The sequence below is a fragment of the Sabethes cyaneus genome, chromosome 3 (genome assembly GCF_943734655.1).
Source record: "Sabethes cyaneus chromosome 3, idSabCyanKW18_F2, whole genome shotgun sequence".
NCBI lineage: Eukaryota > Metazoa > Arthropoda > Insecta > Diptera > Culicidae > Sabethes > Sabethes cyaneus.
The window spans coordinates 51,851,598-51,868,121 of NC_071355.1; the positions used below are offsets into that span (position 1 = coordinate 51,851,598).

At 36.6% G+C, this 16,524-nt stretch overlaps 1 protein-coding gene across 1 annotated transcript in view; it reads left to right on the plus strand.

Moving 5' to 3' along the window:
* LOC128742798 (FMRFamide receptor) overlaps positions 1 to 16,524 on the plus strand; it is a 198,394-nt gene that overhangs the window by 10,837 nt on the left and 171,033 nt on the right. The gene's annotated exons all lie outside the window — the stretch shown is intronic.

The window sequence follows — 16,524 nt, forward strand, 5'->3', positions numbered from 1 at the left end:
ATCAGATTGTGTGGTATTTGTAACCGAAAAGGGTACTTTGTGAGAGAGATATTGTTTAGAGGGAGGATTTTAGGTTTCGAGTTTTTCATTTAACCTTATTATTTATTGATATTTTAAGTACTTTCAAAGGACCAATATTATTGGTTTCGACATTCGTTTTAAACAAAAATATGTTTGCTTCTGTTGTTTTATACTACAACGCCGAATTGAACTACAGGCCTTTAAATCTAGAAAATATTTTGTTTTACTCTATCAGCGCGATTAATTCCTTGATTTGTGCTGTAAGTAATTATTCGTATTGGTTTATCTTGTACCTGTACCAATCTATTTTGTTTAGTTTCCAGTCTATTTTTTTCAGTTTATTTTCTAGTCAATCAATTTTATGCCATTCAATTTTTGCAGTCCATTAATATTTACAGTTCATTTTTTCCCGCCCTACTTTTCTAATCCATTTAGTCTTTTTTCTAGACCATTTTTTCCAGTTTAGTTTCCCTAGTGATTCTTTTTGGTACACTTTTTTCCAGTCTATTTTTTCCATTAAATTTTTTCTATCCCATTATTTTCTGTCCATTGTTTTTATTTTCTTTTCTCCAAACCATATTTTTCTGCCTATTTTTTTCTGTTCCATTTTTTACTACAAATGCTGTTACATGCTGAAGTAAGAACCGACAAATCTATCATTTAGTGTTACGGGACACAACACTTATCTTGTAAGTACTATAAGTGTTGTGTCCCGTAACATTAAATGTAGATCCATATTTTAATTTATTTTTTCCAGTCCCTTTTTCCCAGTTAGCTTTTTTTCAGTCCATTTCATCCATTCAATTTTTTCTATTTCATTTTCTGTTGTCCATTGTTTTAGTTCATATTTTCCAGTTCATTTTTTCCAATCCTTTTTTTTCAGTTTCCAGTCTACTTTTTCAATAATACATTTTACTAGTAATTTTCTTCCATTCTCTTTTTCCATTTCACTTCGTTCCAGTTAATTTTTTGCTGTCAATTTTTTATATTCCATTTTTTCAAATCGGGTTTTAAAGTCTATTTTGTTCAGATATTTATTCTCAGCTCATTTTTTGCAAAGATAAATTCTTTAGTAAAAAATCCCTTTTTTCTAGTTTATTTTGTCCAGACAATTTTTTTAATTCATTATTCTGTTAAATTTTTCCAGTCTTAATTTTCTGTAGTTCATTTTTACAGTCCATTTTTTCAATCCATATATTGCAGTCTATTTTCAGTTCCCAGTCTACTTTTCCAGTCCATTTTTCTAGGAATTTTTGTTTCTCCATTTTTACATTTCATTTCTTCCCAACCCGTCTTTACCAATCCCTTTTTAGAACAATTTTTCCAGTTCATTTTTTCAAATCCATTTTTTCCATTCTATGTTTCTGTACTACTACTACTACTACTACTACTACTACTACTACTACTACTACTACTACTACTACTACTACTACTACTACTACTACTACTACTACTACTACTACTACTACTACTACTACTACTACTACTACTACTACTACTACTACTACTACTACTACTACTACTACTACTACTACTACTACTACTACTACTACTACTACTACTACTACTACTACTACTACTACTACTACTACTACTACTACTACTACTACTACTACTACTACTACTACTACTACTACTACTACTACTACTACTACTACTACTACTACTACTACTACTACTACTACTACTACTACTACTACTACTACTACTACTACTACTACTACTACTACTACTACTACTACTACTACTACTACTACTACTACTACTACTACTACTACTACTACTACTACTACTACTACTACTACTACTACTACTACTACTACTACTACTACTACTACTACTACTACTACTACTACTACTACTACTACTACTACTACTACTACTACTACTACTACTACTACTACTACTACTACTACTACTACTACTACTACTACTACTACTACTACTACTACTACTACTACTACTACTACTACTACTACTACTACTACTACTACTACTACTACTACTACTACTACTACTACTACTACTACTACTACTACTACTACTACTACTACTACTACTACTACTACTACTACTACTACTACTACTACTACTACTACTACTACTACTACTACTACTACTACTACTACTACTACTACTACTACTACTACTACTACTACTACTACTACTACTACTACTACTACTACTACTACTACTACTACTACTACTACTACTACTACTACTACTACTACTACTACTACTACTACTACTACTACTACTACTACTACTACTACTACTACTACTACTACTACTACTACTACTACTACTACTACTACTACTACTACTACTACTACTACTACTACTACTACTACTACTACTACTACTACTACTACTACTACTACTACTACTACTACTACTACTACTACTACTACTACTACTACTACTACTACTACTACTACTACTACTACTACTACTACTACTACTACTACTACTACTACTACTACTACTACTACTATTACTACTACTACCGTCCCAGAACGTTCGTTTCAGGCTAGCAAGAAAAATCCTAGCTTTGGTGCCGATTGGACGTTTTTGTAAAATTCTTTTATTTTCCTTTGCGCAAGAACTCATCAAATTTAGAAAGAAAATATTTCTATATTTTCATACTTTCAAACAAAACGAAAGGAATTCGAAAAAATATTATTTGTCAGTGCCAGTGTTGCCAAATATTTTTAATTCGGTCTGAAAACCAAAGGTGTATTTTTCTCGCAATCAATACAATTTGATTTCGAAAATTGCAACACCATCGTGTTCCCCAGATTTTTTACATCACTAATCACTAGAATCAATAAGATCCGATCCAGAGAAATCCATCGAAAATGTTTTACACCGTTTTAAATTGACGTTCCCACAACTAGCGCGACAAACATACGAAAAACTAATTGAGATCATTGTGAGCAATGTACTCTCTAGCAGTCTAATTAAAAATTTTATTTCTGCGGAACAACACGGATTTATGCTAGGCCGCTCAGTTATCACTAATTTGCTGTGCGAATAGAAATTCATACTGCAAAATGAGTAAAATGACTCATCATTTCCGAATTCTAGCTTATATCTAGCTTATAAAATTGAAAATACACCATGAATAAGAGTCATGATATCACAAACTTCTCGCAATACAACACAACACAAGATCATGAATTATCCAGCATTCCAAAATTCCAGCATTGGACAAAAGGTAGGAGTCAAAATGACTACTTGTCAAGCATAGCTACCAAAACCCCCCCTTTCCTTTCCGCTCTTCCCCTCCATCACCAAAAATTTTCATTTCTTTCCCCTACCGTCCCTTCATCAATTGTAGAACCATCGTTTCAAAAAATATTAATCTTTTAATTGTCGCTTTGTTTCGGTTTCTTTTTATCATCTCTCCATCACCTATTTTGCATTTATTTGTAGTCTTTTAGTAGTCTTATGTCTTATTTAACTTTCTGGTACTTATTTGGCGTTTTTCGGCGTCTTTTCATCGTATTTCTGATGTTTTCGTCTTTTTTTCATTGTCTGGTCGCCTTCCATCAGACTTCTCTTTTTATTTTGTTGTCTTTTTATTATCTTAATGTTTACTTTTACAACTCCTTTTTATCGTCTTTTGTCATCTCTTTGTTGTCTATTGTTTCTATTTGTCGTCTCTCGTCGTATTTTTATCATCTTTTCATTATCTTTTTACCATCTATTCATCGGATTTTCGTTGTTTTTTGATATTTTGATTTTTGACATTTTTCATGACGTGTTGCTCTTTTTGGTGTTTTTTCGCTGTCATTTTGTATTCTTTTCTTCGTCTTCAATCACCGTTTTTCCGTTGCCTTTTCGTTAATTTTTGGCAAATTTTTCATCGTTCTTTGTGTTGTCAAGGCAAAATCATGGATAAACGTCCTTTAGAACTTGACTCTATATCGACAAACTTCGTATTATCAGTACAACAAAAGTGTTATCATTCTACAGCCCCGTTCTTTCGTTACCTTTTTATCGTATATTCCTCTTCTTTTCAACGTCACTTTTGCATATTTTGTCGTTTTCTTAACGCTTTTCAATGTTTTTTGTCGTTTTTTCTCTTTGTCGCTGTTTTGGCGTATAAGCGTTGTCTTTTCGTTCTATTTTTATGTTATTTCCGTCGAATTTTTGTTAACTTTTTATCTTATTTTCGTCACCTTTTCGTCTCTTTCTCTTCTTTTCTTCACCATGTCGTCGTATTTACGCCGTAGGTTCGCTGTCTTTTTATTAAATTTTCTTTGTATTTCAGTCATCTCTTCAACGCTATCTTGTAGTGTTTTCTGAATGCTCAATTGTTCAACAGCTGTTAACTATCATCTAAAAAGAATAAAGCTAATTAATGCTAATAGGAAAAAGTTTCCAGCTACTTAGTTATAAAGAATAAAGGATTTTATTGTTATACCTCAGAAATCATGTTAGGAATTGTCAAAATGTGTAAAATAGAAATAACTTCAACCAGAAAAATATCAGTATTACTTTTAATGTGAATAAAGTACGGTCAGAAAGCGAAGGTCTGAAAGTGAAGAATATCATGCACCAACGCAAATCCATAGATAGGAGCACTTCATCCGTAAATCCATAAAAAATGTCTAAATCCGTAGAACTACGGATAAATCCGCTCCGTAGTCCTGGCATCACTGCCTGAGAGAACGCCCGGATAACTTCGTTGACTGGTGCAGACGAAATCGTCTTACAATAAGCATTCCAAAATATGTCGTCATGACATAAAAAACCACAATCGTTCGTATAGAATCGATGGTGTTGCACTACAGTGGGCAGATCAGGTTAGTGATCTTGGCATGATTTTGTATCAAAAATTGCCGTTCGATGCTGATGCTGAACTGCGTAAAAGTAGATCCAGTCTCAAATCAAATTTCAAGTCCCATTTCAAATCAAACTTTAATTAAAATTTCAAGTTTAATTTAGTTTCGTCCAATTTCAGTAAAAATTCATGTCTAATTTCAAGCCCAATTTCAAGTAAAATTTCGTGCGATTTCAAGTCCAATTTAGGTCCTAGTTCAAGTCCAATCAAGTTCTATTTCATGTCTAATTTCAAATCCAAGTTCAAGATTAACTTCGAGTTAAATTTTAATCCAGTTTAAAATCCGAATTCAAGTTCATATTTAAATCCAAATTCCAATTGGATGTAAAGTCCATTTTTATTTTTATACTAATTCTAAATTCACTGGGGTGCCCAGGAAAGGGCACGCGTTCGTAAAAAATTCGGTAGTTCGAAGCTTTTAGTCTAATTGGTCGATTGGGATAACTAAATTATTAGTGTATTAAATTAATACACTATTAATACATCCGCCATCCTACGATTAAATTTGATTTTTCTGGGCCTTCTGGGAGATATTGAGATAAACTGCTCTTTTCCGAAAAACAATTGCACCGTGCACTGTTGTGAATATTTCGATGCTATGAGGATGACTAAAGTTTTAATTATCTTATTATGATGATTGGTTTTTGATGTGCAAGTAAATGCAATTATCATACCTATTATTACAATACTAAAAGCAAACAGGAAATAAATGAAAAACTAAAGAAAAAGAAAAACGCTCATTTTCATTTAGCAATTCCGCTTAGACTAATTATAAAAAGTCAACGCAATTGCTCAGTTATGTGTTGTTTATTTTACGGAACCTTCACCTAACCCGGGACATTCCGTTTTTTATTACGTCGATTAAAGTTTTATATGTCAGCCGTGTACGGAAGTTGGACGGCAATGAAATGTGGAAGCGCTGGTTCTCCGAACCTTTTTGAAAAAAAAAAAGAAATCTGGACATTTTGTGGAATGGCAATCTGGAAGTGCCCGCCCGGAGTAGGAAAGGAAGCCACAGGAATGCGATAGCTTCTGTTCGATTCTGATTGGTACTATCAGACAGAGGGTACCCGTCTGATTTCCCGCCTTATTCTACCGGACCGGACGACCGGAACGAGCGTCACTGACTGGCTGACAATGCCACTGATAACTGGTAGATAAAACTTTACGACCGTAACTTATAAACTGCGGTTGGCGACGGAGTGGGGACGGAGGTGGAAAAGTTTTAACAAGTTTCTGCTATTTTTGTCCTCGTATGCTAGAACTTAGAGACATGGGAAAACCAAAACCGTTCATCGCTATGATTTAGTGTTAGACGGCGACAGCAGCGGTGAGAATTGGTTGCGTTAACTGTGTTATGGTATATTAAGCTGTGCGCGTTAAATATAGGATTGTGGACAAAGGGCTGACCTGAACATTCCGGTCAGTAGGAGACGAGGAAGAAAGATAGTTGCCTCTGCCATTTGCTGCTGTCTAAATTTGGAAAGTGTAACTGCAGTTGGATTTGTACTGCTCGTAACGAGAGGCAGTGGTGAAATCAAATATTGATCAAACAAACTTCTGTAAAATACATCCTCGAATAATCGAAAAATCGTACTTTACCGAGAGATCTTAAAAGTTGTTATGTCATGACAATAATATATCCAATAATACGTCCGAAAGATGCTTCGTAATCGATGCTGTTTGAAATGATTGAAACCGCAAAAGATGTGTAAAGGATCGGATGCTAGTCGAAATCGAAATGAAATATTGCTGTTTTGATCGTCGTTCTTTTTTAGAATCACGTATCGTACAATTTGATGCGGTAGAAATCAATCAAAACAGACTAAATCGAGTGATAAAGGGAGTTTAAATATTTATTTTTCGGATTATATTGCAACCATCCATAGCAAAAACTATTTCCCGGGCGAGAAAAATAGAACCATGCTGGTGCATTCATTCATAGAAAAAACTTTCCTGCGGCAAAAACTTCGCTCCCATCTGCTATCCGGCAGACCGGCAACAATGTTTCTGATTTGTTCTACCCTACCGCGCTCCGGCTGATGGATGGATTGTCAGCTTTGCGAGTGGAAAAATCACGCTTTTTGACGGGAACGTTTTTCCTTGTTGCCCGCTAATGGGAATATAATTGAATTAAAAGCTCGGCTCTCGGCATTATTGACACATGCCGCTGGCTGGTTTCTACCAGCAACTCGAAACGGTGGAAGTTTATCAATCTACTTTTTTAATCGAAATTTTCTCTTGGCTTTGTTAGGGGAACTTAACTGATGTTGCCCTCAATGTGGCTTGAAAGTTATGATTTTAGAAACAAGTTCGGATGTATGACGCACGTTTTTGTGAATAATAACTTGCGTGATAATTCAATTTACACAAACCTCATCCCAAGCAACAAGACAATAAATACACTTTTTGACTGAAAAGCAAAAGGATACTCGTTCGTCGATACACGCGAGTGCTCTGTCATGCACTTTCATTGAGAGCGCACTTCTGGCCTGCAGCGCCCGTTTTCCGAAGGGATCCGGTTGGCAAGCCGGAAAACGACCGTCCGCTCGCCCATTCATCTGTCTGTTTGCCATTTTCAACCGGTGGTGGAGCATCGTTAAATTGACTTTGACTGCCACTCCGTGTTGAGCGATAGTCTCCTTTTCACCTTTTCTCGTTTTGTCGATGACGAAGGTGGGCTGGCTGGTAACCTATCTGCCAAGCTCAGGCATTTTCCGCACCAAAAGGGATCAAATCTCATGGCCCGAAGACTTTCGCACGGTTGGCGTTTCGTTTGGTGCATTGAAAAATTGATTATCCTAGCGATGTGTCCTGGGCGACCAGGACGAGGACCTGGACCACATCCGGGAGAATCCGATTGACTGTCGCGGTTCCACCGCACCGCCTCGGGTATTGTAACTGCAAAGGTTACAGAAATTAACGACGTTATAAGTGGTATATTATGGGTTTATTATCAAAGGTGCACGCAGTGATGCGCGGCTGGATGGATCGTCAAATTTTTACTGTCGAAGGATGATGAAGGTGAATTTGGGCTGTTTTAACCTCATTTAACTTGGCCTTTACGATGTTGATATATCCTTTCCAGCGCGCTTGCAATGGACTGAAACTCACACGGCCCAGCAGCGTTTGACGGGAGGCTGTAAAATGTTGGTTCGTTAACCAATTACGAGCATAATCAGAGCAGAACGTTTCAGCATTCGGTTTATTTAAGTCTAGTGTGAAAAACGACATATTCAATTTAATACCAGCGGGTATGAGCGTTAAAAAATTGGATTTAAATTTACAACTTCAACGGTAGACGGATTTATGTGCAGAAAACATTATTGTGGATTTCGATACCGTGAAACATTAAATATCACTGAAAAGTGCCTAAAATGCTTTTCAAGCTCTGTGCAATTTCGTCGATGCAAAATTGTGGATATATTTTTTTGTTTACTAACATGAATCTAGTCTAGAATCATGTTTCCCTCAAGACATCCTTGTGGAATCATCGAAATCATCAATTTATAGCGAAGCGTCGTTTCATATTTTAAAATAAAAGTTTGCGTTTATACGTCAGGTCAAATGTTGCGGGATCATTATTACCATCAAAACGTTACGTTCTTCCATAGATAAAACAGCGAATGGCCATATGAACATATATGCTATACTAAACTGCGCTGACGCAGGTTGCAATTTGTCAAGATGTTTTTCTTGGCTATCGGTTTTAGTTTAAGCTACTCTATGCACCCAGTGCAGTCATTTGAATCATATAGCGTTTTACATGGATCGGGTAAAGAGAATAGTTAGATCAGCATAAATATTCCCATTTTTAATTTTGCATCAGTTCCAATTTATTCGCTAAATTCAGTAAAATAAAGAATTAGAACTAGAAATTTTATTGGGGAGGCTTTCAGCCTGTGGCTGGTTTGTCTCCGTCAGTACAGTATAAATAATAATTACTCACCTTACCAATAGATTGCAATTTGTTTGAAATTTTGCACTAGCTTTACAATAACAAACGATGGGAAAAATGCCATTCCAAACCTGAAACCCGGTTGGTGAGTATTCTGGGTACCTAGAATGCCATCGGGCAATTAATTTACCGCACTCGAACGATGCCATAAATCAGCTTCCATCCTTTGTCCTGAAAGTGGAAATTTTAACACCCGCTGCTGTATGCTAGCTGGCACAAGAGCAACCCCCACGGACAGGTGTGGTGGACCATGGTGCTTTCGGAACCAACTGCTTGAAGGTGGTACTTGCTTGGTGCTACCATTTCCATTACCATTCCTGTCTAGGTGTTAACTAGCTAGCAATTTATGTCGATAATCTAGCTGTAATTATTATTGCTCGTACTACTCGATGCTCGAAATCGATAGGTCGTATCCGGTGTCGAAAGAGCACCGAGTGTTTGCTGAATAAATCAATCTTCTGAACAGTAGTAATATCTGTTTAACAACGGTGTTACCACTATTTATGTACTTCCCTAATTATAACCCATTTATTTCAGTCGTTAGAGGTAAGCTATAAATATTTCTCAGACAAGTGCTTATGAATGGGAAACAGAGTGTTAGATTCCGGTAATTAGATTTCTATATATGCGCTAACCTCAAACGTTACGTAAAGTTTTTATTATTTCAACGGAACATATTATTAAGAACTGATCATAAAGGCAATAGATCTTATATTGGTGACACAGCGAAAAAAAGGCTGTCAATAAACTTAAGCACATTGTCTCGATCGTTGGAAGATTTCTCAGTTGCGCTAAAGAAATTTATAACACGAGCAGTTAAAAGCATGGGAGGTTTCGTTGACAGCTAATATTTCAGGAACCATTGACAATATTAACGGGTGACAACATTTTTAAATTGTTTCGAGGGCCCTATACTCAATAACAAACGAGCTCAGAGATAAATGAGAGTATGTCTGTTGTGTTAGCTCTCTCTCTCTCTCTCTCTCTCTCTCTCTCTCTCTCTCTCTCTCTCTCTCTCTCTCTCTCTCTCTCTCTCTCTCTCTCTCTCTCTCTCTCTCTCTCTCTCTCTCTCTCTCTCTCTCTCTCTCGCTCTCTCTCTTTCTTTCTCTCTCTCTCTCTCTCTCTCTCTTTCTCTTTCCTTTTTTGACAATATTTTTTGTTTAGTTTATGCTTACCCCGTTTTGCTTAAAATGGCGTCGAAACAAGAAGCATTTCGGGAGCGCGTTGTAGAAATTTCTGCAAAAAGTATTACCAATTTTGGTTTTATTTTAATTGTCAAGTAGATTTCGATTTCAGAACCAAATATTGAAACCCTCTATGACGACCTCACTGTTATAACAACCACCTGACGACCGACATACGACCACGTTATGATAATTTGGCCCGGCTTTAATGCAATCATTAAAGCTCGATATGCTAACTATCTGTAGAGGAGTACAGATTTTATTCGAGATTCATGCTAGACCTATATAAAAAAAACCTGCTAGACCTGCGGTAAAAAGCTAAAACAGCGAGACTTTCTGCTTTGCTGATTTGAAGACCTATAATTGCGCAAGAAATAGAGATTAAGCTTTGCTGTCAGATCAATCTGCAGTCAATTTTTTATGGTTATCTTCAAATATGTGAAATAACTAATTGAAGTGAAATAACTAATTGATATTTTTTAACATTTTTCACAGTTATAAACCGTTATATAAAAATAGTTATATAAAATTATGCGCAACAAATTTCATCGTGCATATTTGTATGAAAAGCATGTAAAATTAATGCGCCATCGAAACAGATTTATAAAAACTTATTGTCTAAAGAAAATAAACATTTTTGATTATAAAACAGCATTATAAAACTATGAGTTGTTCGCATCTGTGTGCGTATAAATGATGTAGCCTTGAAATTATATCGCAGTTTGACAAACAGATTCCAGAAGGACAGTTTTGTATTGATACGCCAATATATTGGTACGCGTTCTCTGGGGAATACTCAGAATTGTTTTTTAAGAGATGTTACATAGCCAACTAGTTTTCTTTAGGGAATATAAGCAACCGTAATAATATCTATGCTGCCGGTTTACGGATAGTCTTATTCGAGTTAAATAGTCAGCTATAAGTATTAAATATGACTCGTTCTTCTTGGCAATGGATATGTCCACTTTAAACTTTAGGTAATTGTTATTCCGTAATAAAATCTTCATAAAATTTAATAAAACCAAGCAGTTGTAGATTTGTTACTCGGGTAATATGCTGCGGCTTCGATTGTGTATGCAATATCCTAAGATGCCCAACAACTATTCGCAAGCAAGGTAGTGGAAGACCAGCCAAAATTATGGACGCAGAAGGACATCGTTGTCTTTCTCAATGCTTCAACAACAAGCTCTCTGATTTGGCCATCAATTCAGATGCACCAGACGAATGTTTGAAGAAAATTTTGATCCCGTTTCTACAAAAACATCATGCAGATGAACAATAACGGGTGGCAACTAAAATTTTGGAGTTTTTTCGCGGTCCTTATGGTCAACAACACACGAGCTCAGAGAGAAGTGAGAGTATGTATGTGATAGCTCTCTCTCTCCTCTTTTTGTTAATATTTCTTGTTTTGTTTATGCTTGCCCAGTATTACCTAAAACGGCGTCGAAACAAGAAACATTTCGGGAGAGCGTTATACACTTCTACGAACTGCAACAGAAATCTCGGCAAAAAGTATACGGTACAACATTTAAAAAGCAAATATGTTGCGGCTTCGACTGTTTACCATATCCTAAGAGGCCCAACAACTATTCGCAAGCAAGGTAGTGGACCAAGACCAGTCAAAATTATGGACGCAGAAGGACATCGCTCTCTTTCTCGTTTCTTCAACAACAAGTTCTCTGTCGTGGCATCAATTAAGATGCACCAGACAAATGTTTGAAAAAAATTTTGATCCCGTTTCTACAAATACATCATGCAGATGGACAATACGTGTTTTGGCCGGATAGAGCATCATCGCATTACGCCCAAAAAACACAATCGATCCTGAATACCCATTCGATCCCATTTTTACCAAAAAACCACACCCAAACAACCCGAAAAATCTGTCGCAGTGCGCCCAATCGAAGATTTCTTTAAGATTTTGAGTTCCTTGGTGTACAAAAATAACTGGAGAGCCACGAATGGCAAACAGTTGATTGGTAGAATCAAGAGATGCATTCGCAAAGTTGACATGAAGGCCGTACAACGCTCTTGTTTCGACGTCAAATTTTCAAACGACCATTTTCAAATGTACACTAATTTCTTTTCTACAATAGATTATGTATCTTTAATTTCGGTAAATCAGATCTTCTTCATGCATCTTTGTCCTTTTTTGACAGCTTGAGAAAAAAATTCCAAAATTTTAGTTGCCACCCGTTACGTGTTTTGACCGGATAGAGTATCATCTAGGGCTGTCTAACCGGTAGTACCGGTAGTACCGAAACCGGTAATACCGGCCAATTTTTGGATACCGAAATACTGGTTTTGGAAAGACAAAAAAACCGGTATTTCCGGTATTTTCTCATATCCCAGTTTTTTTTAGTTTCCATAGATTCAAAGAGGAACTAAGTTTGATAATAGATTGTAAAACTCATAGAAAAACAACTTCGTGTTAATGATGACGAGATTCTTCGACTACTAGCAATGAATAGGGTGAAACTGTGGGTCAAATAATTATAGCTCTTGAACCCGTTTAAGGCACAGTACAGCATCTTTGCTGTATGTTTCATGCAAATGTTTCATGCAATGTATAACCCAAGCAGCACCATTTGTTGCATGAAAGGTTACGCAACTATAATTGAAATATTCAAATATTGTAAAAGTTCGCATCAGTTACCTTTATCGAACTGTTATGTGATTGAAAAAGCGCAAGAGAAGTCAATAACACAATGTGGTACATTTTTGATAATAAAGACATGTTCGGAATTGGCCATTGTAGTTCTTGGTACTCAATTTGGCTTTCTTGAAAGTTTTAAAAGTTTTAATGTGATTTAAGGTGTCATATGATGAGTTTTTGTTCATGTTCGAAATTGGTCATTTCCTAGGGGTTTCCGGAGCTCCCCAAATATGTCCAGATATGACCAAACCTGACCCTAGATAGCAGATTTGGCTTCCATTCATCTAGTTATTGAATTCTAGTGTGATTTAAGGTGCCGCACGATAAGCTTTTGTTTATGGACGAAATTGGCCACTCGTCTGGGTGTTCCCGGAAGTCCCCGGAACTTATCCAGATATAACCAACGTGGTGCTAGGTAGTTGATCTGACTGTCAATGAGCTAGTTTTCAAATTCTGGCGTAATTTGAGGTGTCGCATGATAAGTATTTGTTCATGTTCGATATTGGCTATTTTCCACAGCAATAACTTAATCCGGAATATTTCCGGTTAATCCCAATACAGCGTAAAACCTTTAAAATGGGCGGCAATGAGTATATGTTACATAAAAAATCAATACCGGGTGTTATTTACGTTCATTTTGGAAGTGTCATTGAAGATTTTTATTTACTTGATATGAGAAATCTGCCCTTCAAACTTCAAAAGGGTGTAACTCAAAAATTCGTTGATCGATTTTTTAAAAAATTGGCTCAGAGGTGTAGGATGGCAATACAAACCAACTGGCATTTTCCGTTTAAATGGCCTATTTTATTTCTTAATAACGGTGTTTTGAACACCGTGATTATTGTTTAGCAATGACACGATGTTGCGATGAAGTTTCATGTTCCTAGATCTAGACTAATATATTTGTGACAGCCAGTATAAGTGTTGTTGCTTATTACTGTTGCTTATGCATGAAGTTGCTTATTTGTTGTGTGTTTCAATACTGTAACCGGTGAAGTTTTTTGCAATTTAAACAAGACTTAATAGTAACATGGAAGATGTTGCAAGTGCTGCTTGGGAAGCCAGACGTCACGTTTTAATTTATTTTCGAACAACTTGACATGATACATATGTACAAGCCACCAAACTATTCGAAGCTCTCACTTAACAAGATCAGGGCCCGTCGCTTACAATAGTAAATACAATAGTCATTCAATAATGAAGTAATGAAACTTCAGTTTTAAACTGCAGCAACGCCGATTCGTTTCAAAACTGACTTCAACCATGAAACCATTTTCACTTCACCATGACGGCCGGTTTCATTTGTATATAGAAAAATACAAATGAAACTTTAAAACCGGTCGTCATGGTGAAGTGTTAATAATTCAAATATTCACTAGAAGGCCAACAAATTTGAATTTACTCAACATCGATAAATCGTGCCTGACTGCCAGTCGTCGTCATTTGATACAGTCACTAACTTCAGCTGAAGTTTGCTTGAATCGTTCTGTTCAGCAAATGAAACAAGTGAATTCATGTATGAAGCGAAGGTACAAGAAAGTCAGCTTCATTTATTTATTTCGACGATGCCGGCCCGTGATTAGAATATGGGAATTTTCGCGCTTTTTGAGTATTCTTGGCATCAAAGGATCTACCAGGAAAGAATTTGGAATATTTTTCAAGTCTTTCATGTGATATATTGATTAAACATGTAGATGAAATCTCCAAGCCACTATCTACGAAGAGTGGGATTAAAAGCAGAGATGAGAAGGTATCTGTGCACGATGATGCAAGGACTCCGGTTTAGGGATAGAGGAAAAAATCGTGAAGAGACTGTAAGAGACCGGTGCATTCATTATGCTGGAAGTTGCAATACGGAGATTTTTGAAAATAGTTGAAAGTGAGTTTTCCTACTATAAATTTGAAGAAATGATAGGAAAATTCCTGATGCGCTTAAAGCCGTTCGTCTGACTTCGATGAAAGTGGAAGTTTCTTCAATTGTTAGAAGCGTTGGCAACAAAATTCGTTCTACCAAAGGAAATAAATTGCTAAGCGTATTATTTCTGCCTCAATACTACTTTGCAAAGCAACAATTCTGAAGTAATAGTTTAAAAACAAAGATATTTACTGAAAAACATCAACATTTCTATTGATTGCGAATAATCTGCCAATACCGGTATTTTACCGGTACTACCGGTATTTTCTACGCTAATACCGAAATACCGGTTTTCACCAAAAGTGCTCAATACCGACAGCCCTAGATCATCGCATTACGCCAAAAAAATACAAACGCCCCTGAACACTCATTCAATCTCATTTGTACCCAAAAACCACGACACGACAAATCTGTCTCGGTGTGTCCAATCGAAGATTTCTTCAGGATTTTGAGCTCCTTGGTGTACAAAAATAACTGGAGAGCCACGAATTGTAAATAGTTGATTGGTAGAATCAAAGTTGCATTTGCACGGTTGACATGACAGCCGTAAAACGCTCCTGTTCCGACATCATACGGAGGCTTCGCCGAACAGCTGATTACGGACCGTTTTCAAATGCGTACTAGTTTTTTTTCAACAATGGATAATGTATCTTTAATTTCGATAAATCAGATCTTCTTCATGTATCTTCGCCTTTTTTAATAGCCTGAGAAAAAAATTCCAAAATTTTAGTTGTCCCCCGTTAGTTTCGTTTGATGCAACGAAGTTGTTTTCTAGTGTTTCAGGGCCACATGTCTTCCAAATAATAACGAGGAATTGTGGACAAGATTTGATGAAGATTTACTTCTTCTCGAAGAGCGCTTAAAACGCATTAACTTCTACCTCAAGGACCTATAGATAATAAAGAATGTTTATGTTGCTCATCTTTTATAAGGAGTACAATTATCATATGATGATTAAAAAAAAATATTGTTTCGTTTGGTTTCAGGCCGACATATTACAATGTCAATAGTTTCGCAGAATTTATAGGCAATCGTGCTGTTTAACGGTCCAAATTGGGCATGTTGCGTGCGGTGATGGTTAATGGCAGTATAATTTCGATTTTAATGGTTCATTAAAACTTAATTTACACAGAACACCAGCTGTGCTTTGAAACGCAATAGTTCGCAAATGAATTCGTTGCATATTCATGTTGGTATTCTAACGTTGGTTTTAAACATTCAGCGTGCTTTGTATGACATGGAAAGAGGGAAGGAAGTCGTCAAGTCTACCACTAACGAATAGTATGTAATAGAAAATGCTTTTATAACTGATTCTAATCTTTCTTCGTGAGCAATTAGGAAAGAAGGTCATACAATGCAGCAGTATCCCAGCAAATATTTCACGTAAGTAATTGTGCGGTATTTTCGGCAGGTTTGTAATGGTTCGTCACATTCTGTTTTTAGTGTTTCACGAATCTAAAAACCAATTTATTTCCACAGTTGACCTAACAAGTTGGAGATTTAAAATATTTAGCAATAGTAACTGGGCTGTGCCTATGGCGTTGTCAGTAATCGTCTCCATTCAAATCCTTATTGGACCACACACCGCCTGGTCGGCCCATCTTGTACGTTGAGTTCCTCTGTTTCTGGTGTTCATGGGGTTGTTAAAGGAGAATCGTTTTTATCACACTGTCGTCCGGCATCCTTACGACGTGTCCGGTTTTCCGTAGTTTACCAACTTTCGCCAGATGTACGATGGAAATGTCTCCAAGCAGTGCCTGTAGCTCGTAATTTATACGCCTCCGCTGCTCTTCGCGTTCGGTTTGTACTTTGCTAAATATCGTCCGCAATACCTTCCGCTTGAACACGCCAAGGGCGCGTATATCATCCAAGAGTTGCGCCACGGCTTCAAATCCATAAAGAACAACCGGCCTAACAAGGGTTCGGTACATTGTTAGTATC